The 27864-nt window shown below is 43.3% G+C and overlaps 1 protein-coding gene across 3 annotated transcripts in view; it reads left to right on the top strand.

The window, feature by feature from the left end:
* LOC139366368 (follistatin-related protein 5-like) overlaps nucleotides 1-27864 on the top strand; it is a 187083-nt gene that overhangs the window by 70421 nt on the left and 88798 nt on the right. The window lies entirely within an intron of this gene.

Raw genomic sequence — 27864 nt, 5'->3', positions numbered from 1 at the left:
CATCAGTCAAAAAGAGGGTGCCTTGTTCTGCTCCTGAAATCTGTCCCTGCATTAATTCCAGTCATCAGCAACAGAGCATTAGGGTAGGTGCATGTCTGACATCCATGTGCGCGCAATTACATCATTGTGTGCACAATTACAATGATAATTCAATATGGTCAAGAAAAAAAAATATGTGTAACATAAAAATATTGTTGACAAGTAGGCTATGGTGTAATTTAATGTTTATGAATTCGAAGGACCAATAAAAAGGGATCTAAAAAACAGGTGCTGGATTTTAGGTCATTATTAACCACCAGTGGTTCAGAACACAAGGAAGCAGTAGTGCCAGTTCAATGATTTAATGAAGATCCACACACACACATACAACACCACTCTCTCTAATACTAATTGTTATTATTTAGCTGCATGCACAATAACATCAGAAAAGCAATTTATTCTGAGGAGGTAAAATAAGCAGGAGAGAAAAACAGGTTGATCATCAGAATAGAAGCTACAGACTGCCTGGGGCCTTGCCTGGTAGGCTATTACCCTAAGGCTGCCTATTCCTATAGGAAAACCAAAGAAAGTTGGGGTCTTGGAAAGGAGATGAGCTGGCCGTTTTTACAGCCGCCCCCAAATGTGTTGTACATATTTTCTTCAACAGACAAGCCAGCTAAGTGTCAATAGCTTCTTGAGGAAAGGCAGGCAGCTTGATGAGTCGAACAACAGGTTCTGTCCTTGACTTGGATCTCTGCTGTCCTCACTTTCCCATCTGCTCCAGGGATAACTGACTTGACAGTTCCAGTTCGGAGATGTTCTACACACCAAGGGTGGTTTGCAGGGCAATCTTGATGGATCTGACCTCTCTCTCCCAGCATCCTCCAAAGTGTTGTGCACTTGGTGGGTTGAAGGTGAAGTGAATCTTCTGACTGGCTAACTGTTCCTGGAGCTGTGGGTGGAGAGACATGAAGGCCTCCTGTAGCTCTCGCTTCCCTCCCTTGAAATTTGTTCCGCGATCGGACAGGGTCTCAAAGGGCTTTCCTCTTCGAGCGATAAAGTGTCTCAACGCCATTAGGAACAAACTGGAATCCATATTCTTCTGTAGATCCACATGTACAGCCCGGGTGGTCATGCACTTAAAGATGATGCCATCTCTTTTAATTTCTTCGGCCAATCTTGATGATATACGGTCCAAAGCAATCCAATGTGGGCTTGTGGAGCCGCAGTCGGGCTGGAGGCAAGTCAGCCATCCTAGGCACATCTGGCTGGCCTCGCCACTTCCTGCATTCAGTGCAGCCAAGCTGAAAACGACGAATGGCTGCTCTCCCTCTCAGAATCCAGAACCTTCAATGTAGCTCAGCAAACACCTTCTCTGGGCCCAGGTGCCTCAGATGCTCATCATATTCCCTGATCAGCAACCTGGTGAGCGAATGACCTGGATCCAGAACCACTGGGTGAAGAACGTCAGGGCCCAGCTGTGAAGGCAACCTCCAACACAAGTCAGTCCGGTGTTGTTGTCATACTCTGGGGCCAGCATCACCAGACGGCTGATCGGAGGGATTGGCTTGCCTGTCTCTAGTAGGGAGAGGTCTTCTGGGAAGCTCTCAGACTGAGCATGTCTGAATACATTGAGTTCTGCTTACTTGAAATCGTTGGCTGGAGAACAGTTGGCACTACTGGCCGCCCCATGTAGCAACTGCACTGTGGCTCCCACCAGCTCCTGGAAAATGTTGAACTGAGCAACATCAGGGAGAGACGACTTGGTGTCCGCTGACAGGAGTCCACAGAAGGTAGGCTGCCACAGCTCCTCTGCTTCGTCGAGAGGTACTTGGTCTGGTCTTCTCTGCCAGGATGACTGGGCCTGCCACAGGAATGGTGGACCTTGACTCCAATGGTTATGTTCTGTAAGCTGACAGCATCTTGCTGCGTGTGATATCGTCAGCCGGGTTCCTCTCTGTTTCTCACGTTACACCAGGCCTGGGGTCCATGAGCTCCTGTATGTCTGCGACTCTTGTGCCTACAAATACTTTGTACCTGCAGGAGTCCGACTGGAGCCAGGTTAAGACTGTTGTAGAATCCGACCAGTACGTGACCTCGTGGATTTCCAGGGTGAGTTCTTTTCTGATAACCTCGGCCAGCTGGGCACCAGTGAGTGCAGCGCAGAGCTCTAGTCTTGGCATCGACTGTTGTCATTTCGGGACCACTCTTGATCTTGCTGCAAGGAATCCCGCTTGGATCTGTCTATTGGTGTTTTCAGTACGTAGGTACACGACGGCACCATACGTACGTTCTGAGGGATCACTGAAGATATGAACACTTATTTTGCTGGTTGGGAGATCCATGTCTGGGCTGACATAAATTATTGGTAGTGTAACCTGAGACAGATGTGGAAGTTCATTCTCCCAAATAAGCCAAACTTGGAGGAGATATTCAGGTAGATCTGGGTCATCCCACCCTCTTTTCTTATTCTAGAGCCTCTGGACCACAACCTTGGCTCGTGTGGTGTATAGGATGATGAAGCTGGGTGGATCGTATTGACTGGCAAGAATCGATATAAAAAAAGGGGCATGGTGGGTTCAACTTTCTCCATGTGACCTTGCTTGTAGCCAAGCGTGTCAGACAGACATTGCCATCGTAATCCAAGGGTGTACTCTTGGGTTTTATACGCCATCCTGGGTGAACCACAGCTCACTGTTTTCCGACTTGGACTCTTGAGGTAGGTGTTCGATGACTGCTGGAAGGTTGCTGGCCCACTGGCGTAGATCGAATCCTCCTTCAGCAAGAAGGTGCTTCAGCTTGTCCACCAGTTTCTTGGCTTCATCCACAGGAAGTCTTTGTAGACAGTTGTCTACATAGAAACAGCGTTCTACAGAAAAGCGCACATCCTCTTCGGGCTCACTGTGGTTAAACACATTTTTCTGATAGGCAAATGTGGTGCAGCAGGGGCTACACTTACCACTCATAGACATCAGGATGATCATCACGGTTTAGGTCTCGCCACAGAAACCGGAGAAGAGGCTGGTCTTCATGCGGACTTGATGGAACATCCCCTTTATGTCACTGCTGATGGTCACAGAGTGTTCCCGGAAACGGAGAAGGACTCCAAGCAGAGTAGCTCCCAAGGTCGGTCCGGGAAAGAGTTAGTTCAAGCTCTTGCCCCTTTAGTTGAAGGAACAGTTAAAGACGACTCTGTTTCTCCCATTGTGTTTGATCATATGATGGGGAATGTACAAACCATGGTACTCTTCGACTGCTACTGCGGATACCTTCTTAACTTGTGAACCTCTGCGTTGTACACTGCTCTTTTCTTTGGATTGTTGGACAGCCACTTCTCTGTCCCTCACAGGTGTGCCAGTACTGCCTCCTTCGGAGCTTCCAAGGGAGGAAGGTTCTTCTTCTACAAAAGGGGAGTGGTGTACCTTTGAACCCCGTCCACATCGATCCTGACTGTCTTCTCCTCTAGAAGATGCATGGCTTCTACATCTTGTCTGGACCGTGTGACGAGCTTCTCACTCCTGTACGGTATTGTATCCAACTGCCAGAGCTTCTCTACATGGCAGAAGAGCACTGCAGATGGAGACACAAGGGATGTATGAAGACACTGTTGTGGAGAAAGACTTTTGCTGCAGGAACTTTGAAGGACCTTGAAGGGTCCATCCAAGCTGAGACTTGATGGCAGCAGGTCCACCAGGGGGACCCAACACACTGGCTCTGTCGGGTGATTAGATGGGGATAGTCTGATTCGATGAGCAGTAATGGCTGCATCTGATCCAGCAGTTGAAGGGGTAGGCCTTTTAGGTGCCAATATCTTTTCTGAAGGGCTTCGACTGAGTAGGTATGCAGTGCAAGGCCCAACTCTTCAACTGAAGGCTCTGTGGATGTCAAAGGACCTGTTTGGTTCAGTAACAAAGGCCACAGAAAATTACACAGAATCTCCATGGACGACTCGGATATATTGACGCACCGTACAAAGTCCTCAGGATATCCTTGGAGTCCTAGCTGCTCTGCTGTTTCGTGTAGAAGTATAGTGTGCTCCAACCCATCATCCAACAGGCCGTACATGTCAAGTGACTTGTTGCCGCTCCGCAAGATGACTCAACTCATCTTCAGCAGCACCTTGCTGCTGTCAGAAGGTTGATCAACATAGAGGGTCTCTGCAGTGGAGCTTACCAGGCAAATCCTCTCTGTTGACGCCTTTGTGCTGGCGGTCTTCATAGCGTTTGTGCTAGCATTCTTTGTAGCAGTCGTGCTAGTGATAACCTCGAGGCGAATCTCAAGAGGCTTCTTCTCGCACTTCTTGCACTTAGCCTTGAGAGTACACTGAGCTACTTCCTGTTCACGTCCACACTTCTAACATCTTTCATATGTTTTGATCTAGGATTCTTTCTATTCATTGGAAAGGAGCTGAAAGTTGGTGCATTGATTCATGTAATTCTGCATCGTGTTGTAGAACAGACAATGCTTCTTTGACTTCTCCCGTGACCTTTCCTCAGGAGACTGGTTCTGTGCAGAGACTTCGACTTCTTCCTTTCTCTGCTCACTTCTGTGGAGGATGGTGGTGGTCTTGGGGAGGGATTTGTCTTTACACTGATCTCGCGTGAGCTAGGGTGGTCTGTGCTTTGGTCCCTACTGAACTGCGTGCCGTCTACTTGAACTCTCACCTCGTACTCAAACCACTCGAGCCAGGTGAAGGAGGCTTGGAATGGGTGTCTTGATGGGGTTCACACATCTCTTGAAGCTGGCTCTTAGGTCGTGTGGTAACTTAGCTAAGAGGCAGGAGACATGTGAGCCACTCCTCAGTTCTGTCTGTCCATTACTCCCTAGCTGATCCAACATGCCAAACAAGGCAAGCACCCTCAGAGCGAATCTTGGTGTCACCACTCTAGATGTTGGTGCCATCCATTAACCATGCAATGCGTTGGAGGGCAAGTTGGTGGGGCTGGTTCCGTCAGGGACTCCATGGTGGCACTGTATGGTACCTGCTGTTGTTGTAGGAGTCGACAATTAGCAAAGCCTCTTCCAACTTCAGGTGGTCCACCAATATCTGAAACTTGAAGTACTCTGTTGTATCTCCAGGCAGCACATTGTTGAGGGCCACCTTCAGCCTTGAAAACTCTTGTGGGTCTTGAAGTTGGGGATGGTAGGAGTTGGTCCACAGTAGACGCGCTCCCGGCTGGGTGTAGAAGGTGTGCAGTAGCGGACAGGTGAGTGCGGACAATAATCAGGTGAGTAGGCCCAGCGGCGACGTTCAGGCGAGTAGTCGCAGTGGGGATGGTCAGGTGAGGGGTGATGACAACGATCAGGTGAGTAGTCGCGGCGGCTACGGTCAGGTGAGTAGTTGCGGCGGCGACAGTCAGGTGCAGGATGACGACGGCAATCAGGTGAAGGCTGACGGCAGCGAACAAGTGAGTAGTCACAACGGTCAGGTGAGTAGTCACATCGGCGACAGTCAGATGTAGGCTGACCACAGCGTTTAGGTGAGGGCTGACGTTGGTGATCCTGTGAAGTCAGCCCTCTAGGTGCCGCTGTAGGGCTACGAGTTCTGCACTGAAAAGTCAACCGGTCTCACTGGTGTGATGGCTCATGACGTCGAGAGGTTGACTGAGTTGATGATGACGATGAGGATGACTAGTCTGAGAAGGAGAGCCCTCTAGCTGCTGCTGGTCTTGTTGTGAGAGTAATTAATTCCACTCACAGTGCCCTCTGCTTGTGGTCCCTCGTTGGAGTGGTGTGTTGTGTGTGGAGTCTGCCTTTACTCGTAGCTTACCTCACAGTCAACCAGACAATGTGGGGGCCAAGTCTGACAGTGGGGACGAAAATAACATGGCTATATACAGAGAGTACTAGTACTGAGTCGATGTGTAGGGGTATGAGGTAATTGGGGTAGATCCAATATGTACATATACAGTGCCTTGCGAAAGTATTCGGCCCCCTTGAACTTTGCGACCTTTTGCCACATTTCAGGCTTCAAACATAAAGATATAAAACTGTATTTTTTTGTGAAGAATCAACAACAAGTGGGACACAATCATGAAGTGGAACGACATTTATTGGATATTTCAAACTTTTTTAACAAATCAAAAACTGAAAAATTGGGCGTGCAAAATTATTCAGCCCCCTTAAGTTAATACTTTGTAGCGCCACCTTTTGCTGCGATTACAGCTGTAAGTCGCTTGGGGTATGTCTCTATCAGTTTTGCACATCGAGAGACTGACATTTTTTCCCATTCCTCCTTGCAAAACAGCTCGAGCTCAGTGAGGTTGGATGGAGAACATTTGTGAACAGCAGTTTTCAGTTCTTTCCACAGATTCTCGATTGGATTCCGGTCTGGACTTTGACTTGGCCATTCTAACACCTGGATATGTTTATTTTTGAACCATTCCATTGTAGATTTTGCTTTATGTTTTGGATCATTGTCTTGTTGGAAGACAAATCTCCGTCCCAGTCTCAGGTCTTTTGCAGACTCCATCAGGTTTTCTTCCAGAATGGTCCTGTATTTGGCTCCATCCATCTTCCCATCAATTTTAACCATCTTCCCTGTCCCTGCTGAAGAAAAGCAGGCCCAAACCATGATGCTGCCACCACCATGTTTGACAGTGGGGATGGTGTGTTCAGCTGTGTTGCTTTTACGCCAAACATAACGTTTTGCATTGTTGCCAAAAAGTTCAATTTTGGTTTCATCTGACCAGAGCACCTTCTTCCACATGTTTGGTGTGTCTCCCAGGTGGCTTGTGGCAAACTTTAAACAACACTTTTTATGAATATCTTTAAGAAATGGCTTTCTTCTTGCCACTCTTCCATAAAGGCCAGATTTGTGCAATATACGACTGATTGTTGTCCTATGGACAGAGTCTCCCACCTCAGCTGTAGATCTCTGCAGTTCATCCAGAATGATCATGGGCCTCTTGGCTGCATCTCTGATCAGTCTTCTCCTTGTATGAGCTGAAAGTTTAGAGGGACGGCCAGGTCTTGGTAGATTTGCAGTGGTCTGATACTCCTTTCATTTCAATATTATCGCTTACACAGTGCTCCTTGGGATGTTTAAAGCTTGGGAAATCTTTTTGTATCCAAATCCGGCTTTAAACTTCTTCACAACAGTATCTCGGACCTGCCTGGTGTGTTCCTTGTTCTTCATGATGCTCTCTGCGCTTTTAACGGACCTCTGAGTCTATCACAGTGCAAGTGCATTTATACGGAGACTTGATTACACACAGGTGGATTGTATTTATCATCATTAGTCATTTAGGTCAACATTGGATCATTCAGAGATCCTCACTGAACTTCTGGAGAGAGTTTGCTGCACTGAAAGTAAAGGGGCTGAATAATTTTGCAAGCCCAATTTTTCAGTTTTTGATTTGTTAAAAAAGTTTGAAATATCCAATAAATGTCGTTCCACTTCATGATTGTGTCCCACTTGTTGTTGATTCTTCACAAAAAAATACAGTTTTATATCTTTATGTTTGAAGCCTGAAATGTGGCAAAAGGTCGCAAAGTTCAAGTGGGCCGAATACTTTCGCAAGGCACTGTACAGTGCCTTCGGAAAGTATTCACACCCCTTGACTTTTTACACATTTTGTTATATTGCAGCCTTATTCTAAAATGTATTAAATAAATAAAAACAAAAACAGCAACAGCAAAACATTTGAAAACCCCCCCAACTTATTTACATAAGTATTCAGACCCTTTGCTCTGAGACTCGAAATTGAGCTGAGGTGCATCCTGTTTCCATTGATCGTCCTTGAGATGTTTCTACAACTTGATTGGAGTCTACCTGTGGTCCATTAAATTGATTGGGCCACAGTGCATTCAGAAAGTATTCAGACCTTTAACTTTTTCCACATTTTGTTACGTTACAACCTTATTATAAAGTTTATAAAAAAAATTGTTTTCTCTTCCCATCATTCTAAACACAATAACCCATAATAATAAAGTTAGCAAAAAAACAACTACAAAAAACAGGAAAATATTAATACAGTCAATGTCAAATTCATGTTTACAGTTTTAGATTTTTTGAATTGAAAGAATAATATAATCAAAGATGGGACATATTTGTATATTTTGCAGAACAAACTACCGCATCATAGAAACCTTCCATAATTTCTCATCACTTCCCTTAGATGAGTCTGAGGCAGTTCAGTGCATGTATACACAAAGGGCTCCAATCAGACAGGCCTTTCATCCCAATCAGACAAAGACATTTGGATCAATGATATCTGTCCCTTGTTGTCTGATGCTCTAATCAGCTTCTCTCATGTGTCCTGTCTGGTCAACCCTCCATCTCAGCCATCTGCAAATCCAGCCTCCATCAACAACCATCCACAAGTGGGATTGTGATATTTGACCAACGTAGGCTGAATCAATACAAGATCAACATGAGCCAAAGGAAAAAGGCTCTCGGACAGGAAATTGTTTCTTTTTTCATTCTTCTCTTTTAGCTGCTCTTTGTCCGTGGCCAGACAGTTTTTTACGGTGACTGATTTGTAATCAATTTCTTATTGAATGAGAGCAGCAGAGGCACCGCACCTAGACCTGTTGGTCCAGTTAAAGCCCTCTCCTTTAAAAAATATTCAGTCCCTTGAAAACGTCGTTTTTCTCTCTAAAAATACTTTACAGCAGTATTGCAGCAGCATTACAGCAGTATTACAGCATTATTGCAGAAGTATTGCAGGAGTATTACAGCAATTGTTACTGTACTTCTCACCACTTCCTGCTGTTCCATTACTCTGTTCCCTGTCAGGGCACAGCTAATGTTTACAACATTTGTCTTCCACATTATTGCCCGCCTCGGTCTTGGCGGCAAATGGCTTCAGAGGATTTGTTCATTGCACCGGATACTATTGTCACAGTGTAAATGGTGGGAAATAGATAATATCAAATGATTGGGGTTTATTAGTGGTCAAATGGAATGTGTCTAAATGGTATATTATAAAACATGTAATAAAACATTTTTCCAGCCCATGCAGACGCTGTTTTCAATTTACCTTGTGTTATTGGGCATAAAGACTTTCAGTAGGCATAAATATTTTCAGAAGTGTAATCGTGATTTTCAATCATTTCAGTATCACACTAATTGTTTTAGTCTTTGGTCTTGTCAATGTAAATGTAGACAAATTCACGTTCTGCCATTTCTATAAAATAAAGTCTTAATACCTGATCACTGTATGGACCAAACAAATCTAACATGACCCCTACTATCTTTTACACCACTGGAAATGAAATTAACCAACTTTACTTCCTTCCAATTAAATCAAGCTATCAGTGACTGACAGACATGGACCATAGACCCAGTGGAGCCACCCTGTATAATGTCACACTGATGTCACACTTATGTTATAGCAAGACAAGAAACAGACATCCAGGCCTGTACAGGCCTCTCGAAAATACTTTAGTTAAGTTGCAAATGCCAGATTAGGTTGATAGACGGACAATTAGCACCCGGGGTTTGGATTTCGGCATGCCTAGGAGCATTGATTGTTTTCAAATGACACCCTTGAGAAGAACCCCCCCCCCCCCCCCACCCGCTAGGCTCTTTTGAGTTGGCCTCAGCTTAATGAGTACATGTGGAAATGGACAGCCTCTATCTGCACAGCGCACCGTCTCTCGCTCTTATCTACTAGGAAGAACAGGATAAAAAATGACAGCCGTGCTTTGACTGAAGGTTTCTCATTAGGCCTTTGGATAACGTATGACCCCCGTCTACTCCCTCCTGCTGCTCTGCAACCGAGTAGGGATTGGATCTGATTGAAAATTAAGTGGCGCACAAAAGCTTGTCCAATCCATGGGGGAAGTTTGGTAGATGGAAGCAGGGCAATCTCAGCAGCAGACAATTGACACAACCGTAGACAATTAACAATGAGGCCCTGGCATACCAATCGAGTGCTCTCTCTGCTTCAGTCACATCCATTTATCAGTGGGATGACATTTTTAGTTTGTGTTGTTATTTTTATGTGACAGCCAATGACGTCACTCATCCGGAGCAAGAGTTCAATCATAGAACCAGTGTTATTGCTTTAATGTGTGGCTATTTGGATGTTGAGTGGTGATATAGCATATCAAATCAAACTTTATTTGTCACATGCTCCGAATGTGTAGACCTTACCGTGAAATGCTTACTTACAAGCTCTTAACCAACAGTGCAATTCAAGAAGAGTTAAGAAAATATTTACCAAATAAACTAAAGTAAAAAATAGAAAAGATCTTTGTTCATTGTGCCGACAAAGACATGTTTAAGATTACCCTAGGACTTACCTTAAAATTAAGGTAAGATATGCTTAATTACAATAGCATAAGGAGTATTTGGTTATGTACGTCTTGATATGTGACTAGAGACTGGAGTCAAATCTAACACGCATTGCAGAAACGTGCCACTGTAGAGAAAGTCCAATGTTTTCTGTGCGACAAAGATGCACTCCTTCATTAAAACCAAAATAAGTTGTTTGGAATGTGCAACATCTTCAGCGTCTCACCTTTATAGTGCATGTTTTCATATTGAATGTGCTACAGTGTTATTGAGGATTTCCTTTTATAGGATTTTACCTCCAGGGAAATTAACAGTGAGTTAGTACGCGTGGTCCTCTCTGCATTTATTTACATTCAAGAAATTACATTTCACGTTGACTGCTGTATATGTATGTAGAGGAAGCAATTAAGGTTTTTGTGTTTCATCCAAAGTTATAGTATATGTTGTTGCAAAACAGAAATAGTTTCTGGCAAAATGTTAACCTGAAAAAAATGCCAGTCAACTGTCAATGTTACCTGTTGCTAGGTTTGTGGTGATATGGACGGAATTCTCCATGGATATGAAGTGTCTAAAAAATGTACATGTTTTTCTATATCTCTCAACACATATTGCATATTTAACATAATGCAAGTCGTTTATCATACATAGTAAAAAATGTTTTATCATAGTAAGTAATCTTGATTACTTAGTCTTTGTTTGAATATCCATATGTTCCATTCAGCAACCAAGTGTTGTGACTTAACTTTTAACATTAAATCTGATGAGTTATTTATCTAATTACTTAAATATGTTTAATTGTCACCTGATTAAATGAATCATGTAACAATTAACTCATTAGGATCTGGGGCACCGTGAGAGTGGTTCTTTAAAGAGTTCTCTCCCGAATTAATCTCTAAAAGTCTTTACCTAGCACATCTATAAACAGTCAACTTATTAATCATAACCTTGTATCATATCATCATTCTGAACAGTTGTCATCTCCTTGCATCTGCAAAAACCTGAGCCTTACTTATGATTCAGTACTACACAAATTGGTTTAATTATTTATTAACTAGCTAACTAAATGGTGACTGACAGACATGGACCATAGACCCAGTGGAGCCACCCTAAAAACAGGATAAACATACACACTAAATACATTAAAAACAGGTCCTTAGCGGACTGACAACAATATGGCTACTTGTTACAAAAGACATGGAGAGGGCGAGAGCTAGAGGGACAAAGACACTTAAGGTTGGTACATTTAGAAACTACTCTCACCTTGGCTCCCGAGTGGCGCAGTGGTTTAAGTCACTGCATTGCAATGCAAGAGTCCCTTGTTTGAATCCAAGCTGTATCACATCTTACTGTGATTGGGAGTCAGCTACTTGTCCAAGCCTCCCCAGCTTCTCCTTCACCCAAATCCAGATAGCAGATGTTCTGAAAGAGCTGCAAAACCTGGACCTGTACAAATCAGCTGGGCTAGACAATCTGGACCCTCTCGTTCTAAAATGATCTGCCGCCATTGTTGCAACCTCTATTACCACTCTCTTTCGTATCGTCCGAGATCCCTAAAGTTTGGAAAGCTGCCGCGGTCATCCCCCTCTTCACAGGGGGTGACACTCTAGACTCAAACTGGTATAGACCTATATCCATCCTGCCCTGCCTTTCTAAAGTCTTCTAAAGCCAAGTTAATAAACAGACCACTGACCATTTCAAATCCCACCGTACCTTCTCCGCTGTGCAATCCGGTTTTCGAGCTGGTCAATGGTGCACCTCAGCCACTCTCAAGGTACTAAACGACATCATAACCGCCATCGATAAAAGACAGTACTGTGCAGCTGTCTTCATCGACCTGGCCAAGGCTTTCGATTCTGTCAATCACCGTATTCTTATCGGCAGACTCAACAGCCTTGGTTTCTCAAATGACTGCCTCTCGTGGTTCACTAACTACTTCTCAGACAGAGTTCCGTGTGTCAAATCGGAGGGCCTGTTGTCTCTATGGGGGTACCACAGGGTTCAATTCTCGGGCCGACTCTTTTCTCTGTATATTTCAACGATGCAGCTCTTGCTGTGGGTGATTCCCTGATCCACCTCTACGCAGACGAAACCATTCTGTAAACATCTGGCTCTTCTTTGGAACCTGTGTTAACTAACCTCCAAACGAGCTTAAATGCAAAAACAACACTCTTTCCGTGGTCTCCAACTGCTCTTAAACGCTAGTAAAACCAAATGCATGCTTTTCAACCATTCATTGCCCACCCGCCCGCCCGACTAGCATCACTACTCTGGACGGTTCTGACTTAAAATATGTTGACAACTACAAATACCTAGGTGTCTGGCTAGACTGTAAACTCTCCTTCCAGACTCTTATTATACATCTCCAATCCAAAATTAAATCTGGAAACGGCTTCCTATTTTGCAACAAAGCATCCTTCACTCACGCTGCCAAACATACCCTCGTAAAACTGACTATCCTACTGATGCTCGACTTCGGCAATGTCATTTACAAAATAGCTTCCAACACCCTACTCAGTAAACTGGATGCAGACTATCACAGTGCCATCCGTTTTGTCACCAAAGCACCTTTACCACCCACCACTGCGACCCGTGTGCTCTAGTCGGCTGGCCCTCGCTACATTTTTTTCGCCAGACCCACTGGCACCAGGTCATCTATAAGTCTATGCTAGGTAAAGCTCCGCCTTATCTCAGCTCACTGGTCATGATAAGAAGACCTCCTTTGGCCGCCTTTCCTTCCATTTCCCTCACTAACTTTAAACATCAGCTATCTGAGCAGCTAACCGATCGCTGCAGCTGTACATAGCCCATCTGTAAATAGCCCACCCAATCTACCCACCTCATCCCCATATTGTTTTTATTAACTTTTTTGCTCTTTTGCACACCTGTATTTCTACTTGCACCATCTGCTCATCTATCACTCCAGTGTTAATTTGCTAAATTATAATTACATCGCTACTAGGCTTATTTATTGCCTTACCACCTCACACCATTTGCACCCACTGTATATAGACGTTATTTTTTTCTATTGTGTTATTGACTGTACGCTTGTTTATTCCATGTTTAACTCTGTGTTGTTGTTTGTGTCGCACTGCTTTGCTTTATCTTGGCCAGGTCGCAGTTGTAAATGAGAACTTGTTCTCAACTAGCTTACCTGGTTAAATAAAGGTGAAATTGAAAATAAATAAATAAATAGGGTGCTGCACAATTGGCTCAGCGTTGTCTGGGGTAAGCCGTCATTGTAAATAAGAATTTGTTTGTAAGTGACTTGTTTCGTTAAATACAAGGTTAAAAATACAAAAATACAAAACAAATAGTAGCTCCTGAGTGATGCAGTGGTCTCAGTGCTAAAAGCATCACTACAGACCCTGGTTTGATTCCAGGCTGTATCACAACCAGCTGTGATTGGGAGTCCCATAGGGCGGCACACAGTTATCCGGTTTACGGTTTGGCTTGGGTAGGTTGTAAATAGTACTACACTTTGCACGCACTGCCGCCGCTTGGAGTAAGAAATCATGAATGTATTTACGTGCAATTCCTTGGTTCGCCGTGTATCTCTCGGAACCGGGCGACTTTGGAAACGGGGTTGGCACCCTTTTAAGGCTCTGATTGTCCGAAATAGTTCTGACGAGTATTCTGCTGTTGTCCTTTTCTCTTAATTTATTATCAGAGAATATGTGGAAAACATTTTTTTGTTGTTAACCACAACCTACAGTATCCCGTTGGCCTTCACAGTGAGCCTGGCATCAAAACTCTTCCCTGTGGAGGATTCCCTGGTGGCCTGCTGTACTTCAAAAAAACATGCACATGAAGCCATCATGGCTTCTTTTCCCTGGAAACCTTCTCCCTTAATGAGGTGTCTGTGCCTTTCAATCCCAGTGAGACAACACAGTGGGATTTGCCTGTTTATGTACCGTAAGAACTCAGAAGCTTTACCTTTTTTAATGACTAGGCTTGGCACTGATGCAGCGACCTCCCCATGAGGCCCTGGGTGTGTCCCCTCCTGTGCACCCGCATTGTCACCGGCAGCCACCAAAGAAAGGCTCCTCATTATATACTGACCTGTTTTCAAGGGCACCGGGTGCAAATTGAACCCCTGGGTCTGTCCTCAAGACGGTTTTGATGCAACTTACCTATTTGTACAGTGGCTGCTCCACTAAAAGCTCCACCAAAAGTTTCGCAATTTGCTGCGGGACTTAGAGGTGATTTGTCATTCAGTACAGTACCCTGCGTCACTTAATTTCTCCAGACCAGCACAAGGGGGAGTTAGAGCACTGATTGTGCTTTTGGGTCCCAAGGCACCTTTTTGTAGGTGACCAAATACTTATTTTCCACCATAATTTGCAAATAAATTCATAAAAAATCCTACAATGTGATTTTCTGGATTTTTTTTCTCATTTTGTCTATCATAGTTGAATTGTACCTATGATGAAAATTACAGGCCTCACTCGTCTTTTTAAGTGGGAGAACTTGCACAATTGGTAGCTGACTAAATACTTTTTTGCCCCACTGTATGTGTTGACTGAATATAAGCAAGTGATGTCTACTAAATAATCATGTTGATGGCACAGTCATATAGCCTCGGCACCAACATAAAGCTGCATGTGGGCGACCTCATGCAACCGCAAAATGTCGGATAAAGCATATACTGTATAGTACTGTATTTCTTCATCAGCATCTTTATGCTTTTGTTAATCAAATAATGATAAACATACTCTTTAAAAGTGCCGATGTTTATTTAGTTATGGATCCATAATGAATTACTTTGGGATTAAATATCACTGAATTACAGAAATATTGGAACAAAGTTGTCTAATGAAGGTAACAAATGGTTGCTTACTGGAAAATACTCTTTCAAACACACACGGTCACGTTGTACAGCGCCATTATGACTATTAGCAGATAGCTGGACAATAGACTTGCCTAGAAGGAGGGTAGGGGGAGAATTCTATCATCAAATGTATTTCTTTGTTAGGTTGGCTGTATCACAACCGGCCGTGATTGGTTGCAATTTCAGTTTAATCCACCAGAAAAGACAAAACAAATAATAGAACAAAAAGTATTGTTATTATTCTGTATCACATCCAAGCATGATTGTGAACCCTATAGGGTGGCGTACAATTGGCCCAGCGTTTCTCTCCCTCTAAAAACAAAAATAGATGTTTTGGCCTTTACAAATATTATTTTGGCCTTTATTTAGATTACAATCGCTCACTTACGTTTTTTGAAGACAAACTAACCTTGTTATATGTTATCAACTTGATTGCATAGTTATATAGCCGGCACTTACATTAAGCTGAGTGACTCACTCATTCATGGTTTTGGATCAAAATAACTAAGTACTAACATTCTTTCTGATGGTCTTTAATAAAGAAATGTTTTGGTTATCCTGACCTGGACACCATGTACAGTATTGTAATAGCCCATTATGGGCTATTAGCAGGACAATATACCTTTACCAACACCTCACTGTATTTTGATACTTTGTGAATGGGATCTCCTGAGTGGTGCAGCTGTCTAAGACATTGGATCACAGTGCAACATGCGTTGCTACAGGTTCGATACCTGTGCCGGGTGACCCATCAGGCGGTTTTTGGTTTTAATTTAGAATCCTCAAATCCTCTATATGTAATTATTGGCTGAGAGTCACGTCATTTTTTTTCGATATATTGTAGGCCTACCGTAGGCGACATGAGTCTCACTGCTGTTGAGTAATGTGCTGTTAAAAGTGGTGTAGGTCTTATTTATTTAAAGAGCATATTGAAGTTAGAAGCAATAGCCTACAACTATTTTAGCACCGTTTCGTGCTGCTCTGAGACAAGCATGGGGACTGATCTTGATAAATCAATGAGATTTTTATTTTGACTGAATCTCCATTTTGGTATTGGTTAGACTACAATTATACAATTAGGGTGTATAAATGTTATGCTCTTAGTCTAACCTTTATTTAACGAGGCAAGTCGATTAAGAACAAATTCTTATTTACAAGAACAGCCTACTCCTTCCTCCCGTCGGGGACCCCAATCTCCCACGTGCCCGCAGAACACAGGGATTCTTTAGCTGAATAGCCCAGTACTGTAGTCTACTCCCAACCATCATGTTGTACAGTGCCATATTTTCCATTGCTTCCTTATTTATTTAAAAAGCATATTGAAGTTAGAAGCAATAGGATTTGAAGCAATAACTATTTCAGCATCGTTTCGCGCTGCTATGAAACAAGCATGGGGACTGGTCTTGATAAATTAATGAGATTTTTATTTTCACAGAATCTCCGTTTGGGTATTGGTTACACTACAATTAGGGTGTGCAAATGTTATGCACCTTAGATATTAATTTCAAATCCTCCAATCCTCTTACTGCTCATAGTACTGTAGTCTACTCCCGACCTTCATGTTGTACAGCGCCATATTTTCAATTCCATTCTAAAGGAAACCTTGTGGGTTTAGTTTTTAGTTTTTCTTGGAATAGAAACACCATAATATGAATCAAATTAAAATTTCTTAAAATCAATCCCATATACTATGTTCTTACAAAAAAGGTTTTAAATTCTCTAGTAATGCCAATATTGAAAACTATCAAATGCTTCTCAAAGATGCCCTCTGGTGGTCAAACTAGCACTAACTTGCCTTAATGGTAAAAATGGCTGACAATTAAGTAACGTGCCATAGAATTATGCAGCAGCTCGCAAGGTGTGCTGCAGTATGACGCAACTTTTAAAGGAGGAACCACTGTACATATATCTCAAGGTCCCATTTAAAAAAGTTTGTGGTGCGCTGCAGGGCTTATAGTGGCTAACAGTTCAATGCTAAAGTGCACTAACAGTCCGGGGAGTCCAGATTACACATTCCGTCCCATCCAGACAGATTATGAGGCTCATCTGCTGTATATCCAGTTATATGAGGCAGGATCAGTTTGGTTTGTAACTAAGAACAGCACACAGACACATCAGAGAAGAGACAGAGATGCTTAAGTACCCTCTTGTCTTGAAATCATACAGCACAAGGATTTCTGTATGATGGTGATAGTCAACCCTGCATTTGAAACAAAACCTTACTCAAATAAAAAATTATAGTTATTGCTTTTGGTCTTATATTAAGAAAAATTGTGTGGCATAATTTCGATGTTAAAGGCATTGCATTTCGGTTTCCAACACTGCTTAATTTAAGTGAAAGACCTCTCCACTGCTCTGAAAAGCAGGGGGCTTGAAGAAAATCATTGTCAGTATTCACAATGCCATATTACTTTAGATGAACTCAGAATTATGGTTTGCCACGATTTGTGAGAGAAAAAAAGAACAGAGTTATAAGAGTTTTTACAATAGGGGAAATAAACCCAAGGTTTATCAGCAATGAAATCAATCCCCTTTAGAGTCACATTTCTCTGATGTACAGTTTATGACCCTGAGCATTTAGTATGTTTCAGCAAAATTACAGGAACATGTATGAGGGAATCGATGCAGTGGGTAATGGAAGAAACACCAGACCAGACACTATACTTTTAGTGGGTTGTGATTCGCTGTTAACAGGAGGAAGATTGCTAGTGATGCAGAGTGTTACATGTAATTCAGTTGTAAAGCGTATTCAGGTGAGCTTCCCGAACACGCAACACTTTTTACCATTACAATAGTCTTAAAGGTTAACCTAAGTAACGTCAACATCGAGGGACATGGTCTCATTTCAACTCTCAGACTCTAGGATAAATATGCTGTGTGTTGGAATGGAGCTATCAAGTATAGATGTTGTTGTCTATCTTGTTCAGTATAGATGTTCATGTCTATAATGTTCAGTATAGATGTTCTTGTCTATAATGTTCAGTATAGATGTTATTGTCTATAATGTTCAGTGTAGATGATCTTGTCTACCATGTTCAGTATAGATGTTCTTGTCTATCATGTTCATTATAGATGTTCTTGTCTGGTATTGCTCTTCATATGGCTTGTTCTCAGACTCTACATAATGATAGGCATATCACTTGATGGCATAGCCAGCCTTTCTTATTAAGGCAAAATGAAGACAGATGCTGTAGGAGGATGTTGCAGATTTATTGCATAGCTTTGGGGACAGGGAATGGCCCATTTGTTTAAAATGGATGTTTATAAGGTACATTTTGATTCCAAATTATCTCATTTTTCTTTGTGTCTAGTCCTCTGCAGTTCTCTGCAATCACATTCATGTACAATGGAGTGACCAACTACCTGTCGGTATCAAACCTGGGTTATACGCGTGTCTCCAGACTGTGTTATCCCAGTGAGCTAAAGCTTAGGAATTAGCTTGGGCCTTGGGGAGCTAATATGCTTCTTTAGGATAATGCTTCTTTAGGTCTCAGGTTAGTCATTATGTGCCAGTGAGTTTAATCCACTGAACCACCTCCGCTACTCTGGCCTAGACATGCTACTGGAGTAGAAGGTTGAATCAGCAATCCATCACTTTCCCAACGATAAAGGGCAGCTAAGGACCCTGAGGCATGCACCTCCACCTCAGTCTATGCCAAGGCCTGACACACCTCACTTCCAGGAAGAGGGTTACTGGCTTTGACAGAGTCAGTAGAGCATGATATCCCCTATTTTCTTAGTCTTCAAATCTTCTGTAAAAACTAATTGTCTTGCATTGTATCAGAAGGTGAAAGAATTCAGCAATGTTCTTTCTGCAATAGTAAAACTTCATTTAGGAACAGGGAAGAGAAGTGTTTGACAGGTTCTTTGGCTTTTTATATGCCAGCCTATTCTTTTGGAATGTAGTTAAAGTTTGAACTGAATTGCCCCTAAGGGGATATATACATTAGTGTTACATTGAATTGAATGGAATTGGACCAGAAAAGTTTGAGTGTTTGAAAATCACTCAAATATTTATTACCAATGCTAAAAGTCCATAATATGTTAGGTACAGCGCTACCCAAGCTTTACTGTTCAACCAGAAGTCTTCAAGTGGGTATTTCGGAGGACTGCTGCATCAGAGTGTACCCATGCTTGAACCACTTTAACCACAGGGCAATCAAACTGTCACAGCTGTATTCCCATTTTTACCCAATGTGGTAAAACACATTACTAGATTGAGGTTGGGAAAAATAAAACTGTACCCCTAGCTATTCAGAATGCTACTGGTTTACATCGAGGTGTGAGGACACTTCAATCAATAAATCACAGAATGAAATCATAAAGCACACAGTCAGATGATTTGGGGTGTTGCGCGTGTGATGGAAAAGCGATAATGATGCACATTTTACTACAGGTAAAAACATTTTACAACAGGTAAAAACATTTTACTTCAGCGATTCTTGTCTTGTTTATACAACATTTGACTATCTCCTTCCATCAATGCTCTCCAGCATGCTTTCGAACCAGGCTACGCCACTCTCCCACATTTAGAAACATCCTCACAGAAGCACTCTATATCAATTGAAAATGCATATCAAAAGGGTGGGCTGCATATACACCCATGTGTCAATGCTGCTTATTGTACTAGCGAAGTCAGAAATTATTTAATGTCCATTATGTACCTAAAATGGGCAATTATTGCATCAAACATGCATGTAGAAAGTCGGACGAAAGACAAAAACAATAATATGACAAATTAGCTAATTAGACTTCTTTTGATATTGCGGCCCCCTGATGTGCCGAATAATGTGTTGACAGAATGGAAATGTCATTATCTGAAATGCACTGAAAAATGATGCAGAAACAGGTGATTTTAGGTTAATCATTTTGAAAGGCAAATAGCTTTTAATTTCCTTTATGCTTTGGAAAGCTTCACTGGTATATGTGGTCATTTATTCAAAAATGAAGGGCTACTGTACATTAAGTATGTCTGCGAAGTCTCATTAACAAGTAAATGTCATGAGGAATTGGACAAATCATATCATTGGTGCTTTTGAAATATATATATATTTTATTTCTTTACAAAATTACATTGTTTTGCCAAACTAGGCACAACCACGTTTGTCCAAATGTCCTTACAAATTGTCCATGGTGAGAATACCTGTAGAATGCCACCATGTTTCAACATCTTCAAATACAACATTGTTTACAGTTCTCTGTTTCTCGTTCTGTCTCCTCCTCCTCCCTCCTTTGCTCGATTTCATCCTCACTGTGCAATTTGTAGAAATAAAGCAAACAATTGCTGCCAAGATTGCTTGAAGCTATGTGTTGAGTTGAGTGAGTGACAGGGAAAAGGAAAGAGAGAGAGGGAGACAGAGAGAGGTGTGTCTGAGTGATTTAGAGCTTTGTATTCTGCAGAAATGTTTAATTATTGTGGGGCGATAGCCACCATAATATATAGGCATTGATTGAAGCTCAATGTTGAATTCAAATCTCCCCCATATCTAAGATAATATGACACCAATCTCAATGACAATTCGCAAATCAACTTGACTGGAGGTACAAAACACACTCCCGACATCTCTTCATGAGCCATCCGGTTGGTACCGAGAACCACATACAGGATTTTTGAACAGGGTATTTAGCAATTAATTTGAAATATTATTTCTTGTGCCGACATTTCTCAAATTCTAGATGTTGGATTAAAACGAGACTATAACGTCCATAAAGTGACCACTGGACTTAAAAAATGCCAGATTGACAAAATTTTCAGGTGCAACAGTTTTTATTAATGTGTAATTTATTGCTCTCATGTGCACATTTCCACCCGTTAAGAAACAAGGATGTGCTACCTTTTCGTAGCATTTCTGACAATACTAACATATTTTGTAGCCCGAGTTCAGAGTTTTTTTATATGGGTCGGTTGCTTGGCAACAAGACAGCTGCTTGCACCATTCTGCCAGTCATAAGAAGTGTATGTGAACAAGATGAGGTTAGTCAGTAAATGCAAACAGATATTTTGATTAGCTAGATAGATAACTAGCTAACGTTACATAGCTGAAGTTAGCTTGCTTTTACAAAATCCAGCAGCTAGCCTCTGTAGCTAGCTAACGAACAAGCAAATAAAGGTAACTAGCCAATAAATGTGGTTTTGTTTTGATTAGCTAGATAGTATTATACCAGTCAGATGAGAGCTAACATTGGCTAAGTAGCTAACCAACAAGCGAGGAAAGCTAGCTGGCTAGCTAGGTATATTTAGCCTAGTAAGGATTTTCACATAAGGCTGAAGTCATCATGTGTAAACTGCTGGTTTAGACACATGCGTGTCATTGGAGCACAAACAAATATGTACAGATAGTGAATGCCCTTGGCTGCTATGATAGGCAATTAACTGTAGCTAGCAAAATAACCTTAGCAAACATAAGATTGTAACGTTAGCTAACGTGTATGGCCAGTTCATGCACCGCAATAGATCATACTTTCTTACACAAAACATAACTAGTTAGTTACGTTTAGTTTAAAACCCTAAAACTTTGAGAAACTACCATGCTACTCACGTTAAATTGCATCGCACAGACCAAGCTAGGGTAAGATGAGGTTACCAGATTTCAGACAGGACAAACACTGCAGTTAGCTACGGTACATTTCCTTGAAGATCAACCAAGACCACACAAACTATAGCCAAGAAAACAATGTTTTTGTTAAGAAACAGTAAACTAGTTATGAACTACATGCGTCCAGGAGTTGTGTACAGATCCTTGTGACATGGGGCCATGCATTATCATGCTAAAACATGAGGGGATGGCAGCGAAGGAATGGCACGACAATGGGCCTCAGGATCTCAACATGCCTTCAAATTGCCATCGATAAAATGCAACTGTGTTTGATGTCCATGGCTTATGTCTGCCCATACCGTAACCCCACCGCCACAATGGGGCACGCTGTTCACAACGTTGATATCAGCAAACCGCTATCCCACACAAAGCCAAGTGGGATTCATCCGTGAAGAGCACACTTCTCCAGTGTGTCAGTGGCCATCGAATGTGAGCGTTTGCCCACTGAAGTCGGTTATGACGCCAAACTGCAGTCAAGTCAAGACCCTGGTGAGGATGACAAGAATGAAGATTAGCTTCCCTGAGATGGTTTCTTATAGTTTGTGCAGAAATTCTTCGGTTGTGCAAACCCACAGTATCATCAGCTGTCCGAATGGCTGGTCTCAGACCATCCCGCAGGTGATGAAGCCGTATGTGGGGGTCCTGGGCTGGCGTGGTTACACGTGGTCTGCGGTTGTGATACTGGTTGGACATACTGCAAAATTCTCCAAAATGATGTTGGAAGTGGCTTATGGTAAATAAATGAACACCCAATTCTCTGGTAACAGCTCTGGTGGACATTCCGGTATTCGGCATGCCAATTGCTCACCCCCTTAAAACTTGAGACATCTGTGGCATTGTGTTCCGTGACAAAAATGCAGATTTTAGAGCAGCCTTTTTTGTCCCCAGCAGAAGTGTGGCTGCAGAGTGGCACAGCAGTCTAAGGCACTGCAAAGGGAGTCACTACAGACCCTGGTTCAAATCCAGCCTGTATCACGTGATTCGGAGTCCCATAGGGCGGTGCACAATTGGCCCCGGGGTAGGTCATCATTTTAAATAAGAATGCGATCTTAACTGACTTTTAAGTGCACCAGTGTAATGATCACACTGTTTAATCAGCTTCTTGATATGCCACACCTGTCAGGTGGATGGTTTGTCTTGGCAAAGGAGAAATGCTCACTAACAGGGATGTAACAGGGAGCGTAATGGGATAATGTCTTACTGTGGCGTGTGAATACTTGACCTTGTATGAGGTACAAATCACATTATTTTGGACTCACCTCTAATTAAAACTTAGGCTTTTTGATTTTAATAGTATAAAAGCACTAACCTCAAACATCATACAGTACATCTACCCCCAACTTAATGACACATAAATATTTATTTGTGGACACTGGATACTTATTCTACCAGGATATGTTTATGTAGGTACAGTAGGCAAGGCACTGCAAAAGAAAGGGGGTCAATATTGTATAGAGCGTAACAGAAGCCCTTTAATTTTCTACTGTTATCACCCTCAATAAGATTATAAGAGGAAAGAACAGTTGATGGTCACTTTTAGACAGAAAAATCAGGACAAAACATGATCTGATCCAGGATCTGTAAACAAGGACCACTCGTAGGAGATTAATAAGGTTGTCACTGATGTTGGCCGATTGTGCACTGACGTTGGCTCACAGTCGGCATTCCAATTCATCCCAAATGTGTTCAATGGGGTTGAGGTCTGGGCTCTGTGCACGCTAGTCAAGTTCTTCCACACTGATCTCCACAAACCATTTTTGTATGGGCCTCGCTTTGTGCATGGGGAATTGTCATGCTGAAACAGGAAAGGACCTTGTTGTCACCAAATTGGAAGCACATAATTGTCTATAATGTCATTGTATGCTGTAGCGTTAAGATTTCCTTTCACTGAAACATAGGGGCCTAGCCCGAACCATGAAAAATAGCCCCAGACCATTATTTCTACTCCACCAAACTTTACAGTTGGCACTATGCATTCGGGCAGGTAACGTTCTCCTGGCATCCGCCAAACCCAGATTTGTCCGTCGGACTGCGAAATGATGAAGCATGATTCATCACTCCAGAGAAAGTGTTTCCACTGCTACAGAGTCTAATGATGGTGAGCTTTACACCACACCAGCCGACGCTTGGCATTGCGCATGGTGATTTTAGGCTGCTTAGTCATGTAAACCCATTTCATGAAGCTCCCAATTAACAGTTGTTCTGCTGACGTTGTGTCCAGAGGCAGTTTGGAACTCGACATTGAGTGTTGAAACCAAGGACATATGTTTTTTTACGCCATCGCACTTCAGCACTCGGCGGTCCAGTTCTGTGAGCTTGTGTGGCCTACCATTTTGCGGCTGAGCAGTTGTTGCTCCTGGTCATTTCCACTTCACAATAACAGCACTTACAGTTGACTGGGGCAGCTCTAGCAGGGCAGACATTTGACAAACTAACTTGTTGGAAAGGTGGCATCATGTGACGGTGCCATGTTGAAAGTCACTGAGCTCCTCAGTACGGCCATTCTACTGACACTGTTTGTCTATGGAGATTGCATGGCTGTGGGCTCGATTTTATACACCTGTCAGCAACTGGTGTAGCTGAAATAGCCAAATCCATTAAATTGAAGGGGTGTCCATATACTGCACTTCACTGTATTTAAAAACCCCTACAGTCGATTGATGAACCGGTGCGTTAATCTAAATTACATAACAAAAAAATCCCCATTCAAATACGTAGGTTTAAGATAGAGCTATGTTATTTTGCATTGGCTGTATCTCATCCCACCACATCCACCATTGTCACACTTCTGCATCTGCAGTGAAATGTGGCAGCGCTAGAGCAGTGTTTGTAAGACTATGAGACATCCAAAAAAATCTGTTTTCTCACGAAAACATCTTCAATGTCTGAACCGTTTGGGCTACAAACCAATGTGACCCCACTGTGGAAAGGGGAGTTTCGCACAAACAAAAGTGTCAGTAGGACTCATCTGAAGGTAACAGGTACTGTTTTTAAAAACATTTATGTAAGCATCAATCAATCCAAGATGGCGTAGCAGTCAGGTGTCTTTTGTCTTGTGTCTTTTGTCTTCTTCTTGTCGTGTCCCTATGCTAGGCCCATCTCCCGGCTAGCTGAAGAGGTCCACTCCTTGGGCTACAATACCTATTTAGCCAATTGGCCTGGACCAATTTTATTGCTGATACGGAGCCCTGCCGATCCGTCACGACTGGACTACCGACGTAATCCACCCGAGGGGTTTTTTCAACAGGCTCCTCCATCGCAACGTCCTCTGAATGCCCATCTGCTAGCCTGCTAGCCACGGCCCGCTAGCTGTCTAGAGCATACTGGACTGTTTTCTGAAGAGGTCCATCAGCCAATTTTTTGGGCTACTATATCTATTTTTCCAATTGGCCTGGACGCTTTTACTACACGGACCCCTGCTGATCCATCACGACTGATCTGCCGACGTAACCGCACGAAGGGGCTACAACAGACTTCTTCCATCGCAACGTCCCTCTAAGGCCCTTCTGCTAGCCTGCTAGCCCTAGCCCGCTAGCTATCTGAATCGCCATGTCTCCAGCCCGCCCAGCTACTCACTGGACCCAATAATCACTCGGCTACGCATGCCTCTCCCTAATGTCAATATGCCTTGTCCATTGCTGTTTTGGTTAGTGATTGTCTTATTTCACTGTAGAGCCTGCAGCCCTGCTCAATATGCCTCAGCTAACCCTCTTGTACCACCTCCCACGCATGCGGTGATCTCACCTGGTTTAATTGATGTCTCTAGAGACAATACCTCTCTCATCGTCACTCAATGCCTAGTTTTACCTCCACTGTACTCACGTCCTAGCATACGTTTGTCTGTACATTATGCATTGAATCTATTCCACCAGGCCCAGAAACCTTGTCCCTTTACTCTCTGTTCCGAACGCACTAGATGACCAGTTCTTATAGCCTTTAGCCGTACCCTTATCCTACTCCTCCTCTGCTCATCTGGTGATGTAGAGGTTAGTCCAGGCCCTGCAGTGCCTAGCTCCACTCCCATTCCCCAGGCACTCTCATTTGTTGACTTCTGTAACCGTAAAAGCCGTGGTTTCATGCATGTTAACATTAGAAGCCTCCTCCCTAAGTTTGTTTTGTTCACTGCTTTAGCACACTCTGCCAGCCCTGATGTCCTAGTTGTGTCTGAATCCTGGTTTAAGAAGGCCACTAAAACCCCTGAAATTTCAATCCCTAACTATAACATTTTCCGACAAGACAGAACTGCCAAAAGGGGCGGAGTTGCAATCTACTGCAGAGATATCCTGCAGAGTTCTGTCATACTATCCAGGTCTGTGCTCAAGCAATTTAAGCTTCTACTTTTAAAATCCACCTTTCCAGAAACTAGTCTCTCACCGTTGCCGCTTGCCACCTTCTGCCCCCAGCTGTGCCCTGGACACCATACAGTATGTGAATTGATTGCCCCCCATGTATCTTCAGAGCTCGTGCTGTTAGTTGACCTAAACTGGGACATGCTTAACACCCCGGCCATCAATCTGAACTACAATCTAAGCTTGATGCCCTCAATCTCACACAGATTATCAATGAACCTACCAGGTACAACCCCAAATCCGTAAACACAGGCACTCTCAGAGATATCATCCTAACCAACCTGCCCTACAAATATTCCTCTGCTGTCTTCAAACAGGATCTCAGCGATCACTGCCTCATTGCTTGTGTCCGTAATGGGTCTGCGGTCAAACAACCACCCCTCATCAAATCCAAATAAATTATAAAGCCCTTCTTACATCAGCTGATATCTCAAAGTGCTGTACAGAAACCCAGGCAAAATCCCCAAATAGCAAGCAATGCAGGTGTAGAAGCACGGTGGCTAGGAAAAACTCCCATGAAATGCCAGAACCTAGGAAGATACCTAGAGAGGAACCAGGCTATGAGGGGTGGCCAGTCCTCTTCTGGCTGTGCAGGGTGGAGATTATAACAGAACATGGCCAATATGTTCAAATGTTCATAGATGACCAGCAGGGTGAAATAATAATAATCACAGTGGTTGTCGAGGGTGCAACAGGTCAGCACCTCAGGAGTAAATGTCAGTTGGCTATTCATAGCCAATCATTCAGCGTATCTGTACTGCTCCTGCTGTCTCTAGAGAGTTGAAAATAGCAGGTATGGAACAGGTAGCACTTCCGGTGAACAGGTCAGGGTTCCACAGCCGCAGGCAGAATAACTGAAACAGGAACAGCACAGCCAGGTGGACTGGGGACAGCAGGAGGCATCAGGCCAGGCAATCCTGAGGCATGGTCCTAGGGCTCAGGTCCTCAGAGAGAGAGAGAGAGAGAGAGAGAGAGAGAGAGAGAGAGAGAGAGAGAGAGAGAGAGAGAATACTCCAGATATAACAGACTGACCCTAGCCCCCCGACAAATAAACTACTGCAGCATAAATACTGGAGGCTGAGACAGGAGGGGTCGGGAGACACTGTGGCCCCATCCAACGATACCCCCGGACAGGGCCAAACAGGCAGGATATAACCCCACCCACTTTGCCAAACCACAGCCCCCTCACCACTAGAGGGATATCCCAAACCAGAAACCGTGGATTGATGGCAGCATTCGCGTGAAACTGAAAGCCCGAACCACTGCTTTTAATCAGGGCAAGGTGACCGGAAACACTGAATTGGTCCACCCACACAGACAGCATCGTGAAGAAGGCGCAGCAGCGCCTCTTCAACCTCAGGAGGCTGAAGAAATTCGGCTTGTCACCAAAAGCACTCACAAACTTCTACAGATGCACAATCGAGAGCATCCTGTCGGGCTGTATCACCGCCTGGTACGGCAACTGCTCCGCCCACAACCGTAAGGCTCTCCAGAGGGTAGTGAGGTCTGCACAACGCATCACCGGGGGCAAACTACCTGCCCTCCAGGACACCTACACCACCCGATGTCACAGGAAGGCCATAAAGATCATCAAGGACAACAACCACCCGAGCCACTGCCTGTTCACCCCGCTATCATCCAGAAGGCGAGGTCAGTACAGGTGCATCAAAGCTGGGACCGAGAGACTGAAAAACAGCTTCTATCTCAAGGCCATCAGACTGTTAAACAGCCACCACTAACATTGAGTGGCTGCTGCCAACACACTGACTCAACTCCAGCCACTTTAATAATGGGAATTGATGGGAAATTATGTAAAATATATCACTAGCCACTTTAAACAATGCTACCTAATATAATGTTTACATACCC

Source organism: Oncorhynchus clarkii, chromosome 14 (genome assembly GCF_045791955.1).
Source record: "Oncorhynchus clarkii lewisi isolate Uvic-CL-2024 chromosome 14, UVic_Ocla_1.0, whole genome shotgun sequence".
Lineage (NCBI taxonomy): Eukaryota > Metazoa > Chordata > Actinopteri > Salmoniformes > Salmonidae > Oncorhynchus > Oncorhynchus clarkii.
Note: the sequence above shows the minus strand (reverse complement) of the source record. Positions and strands in the feature narration are given on the sequence as shown.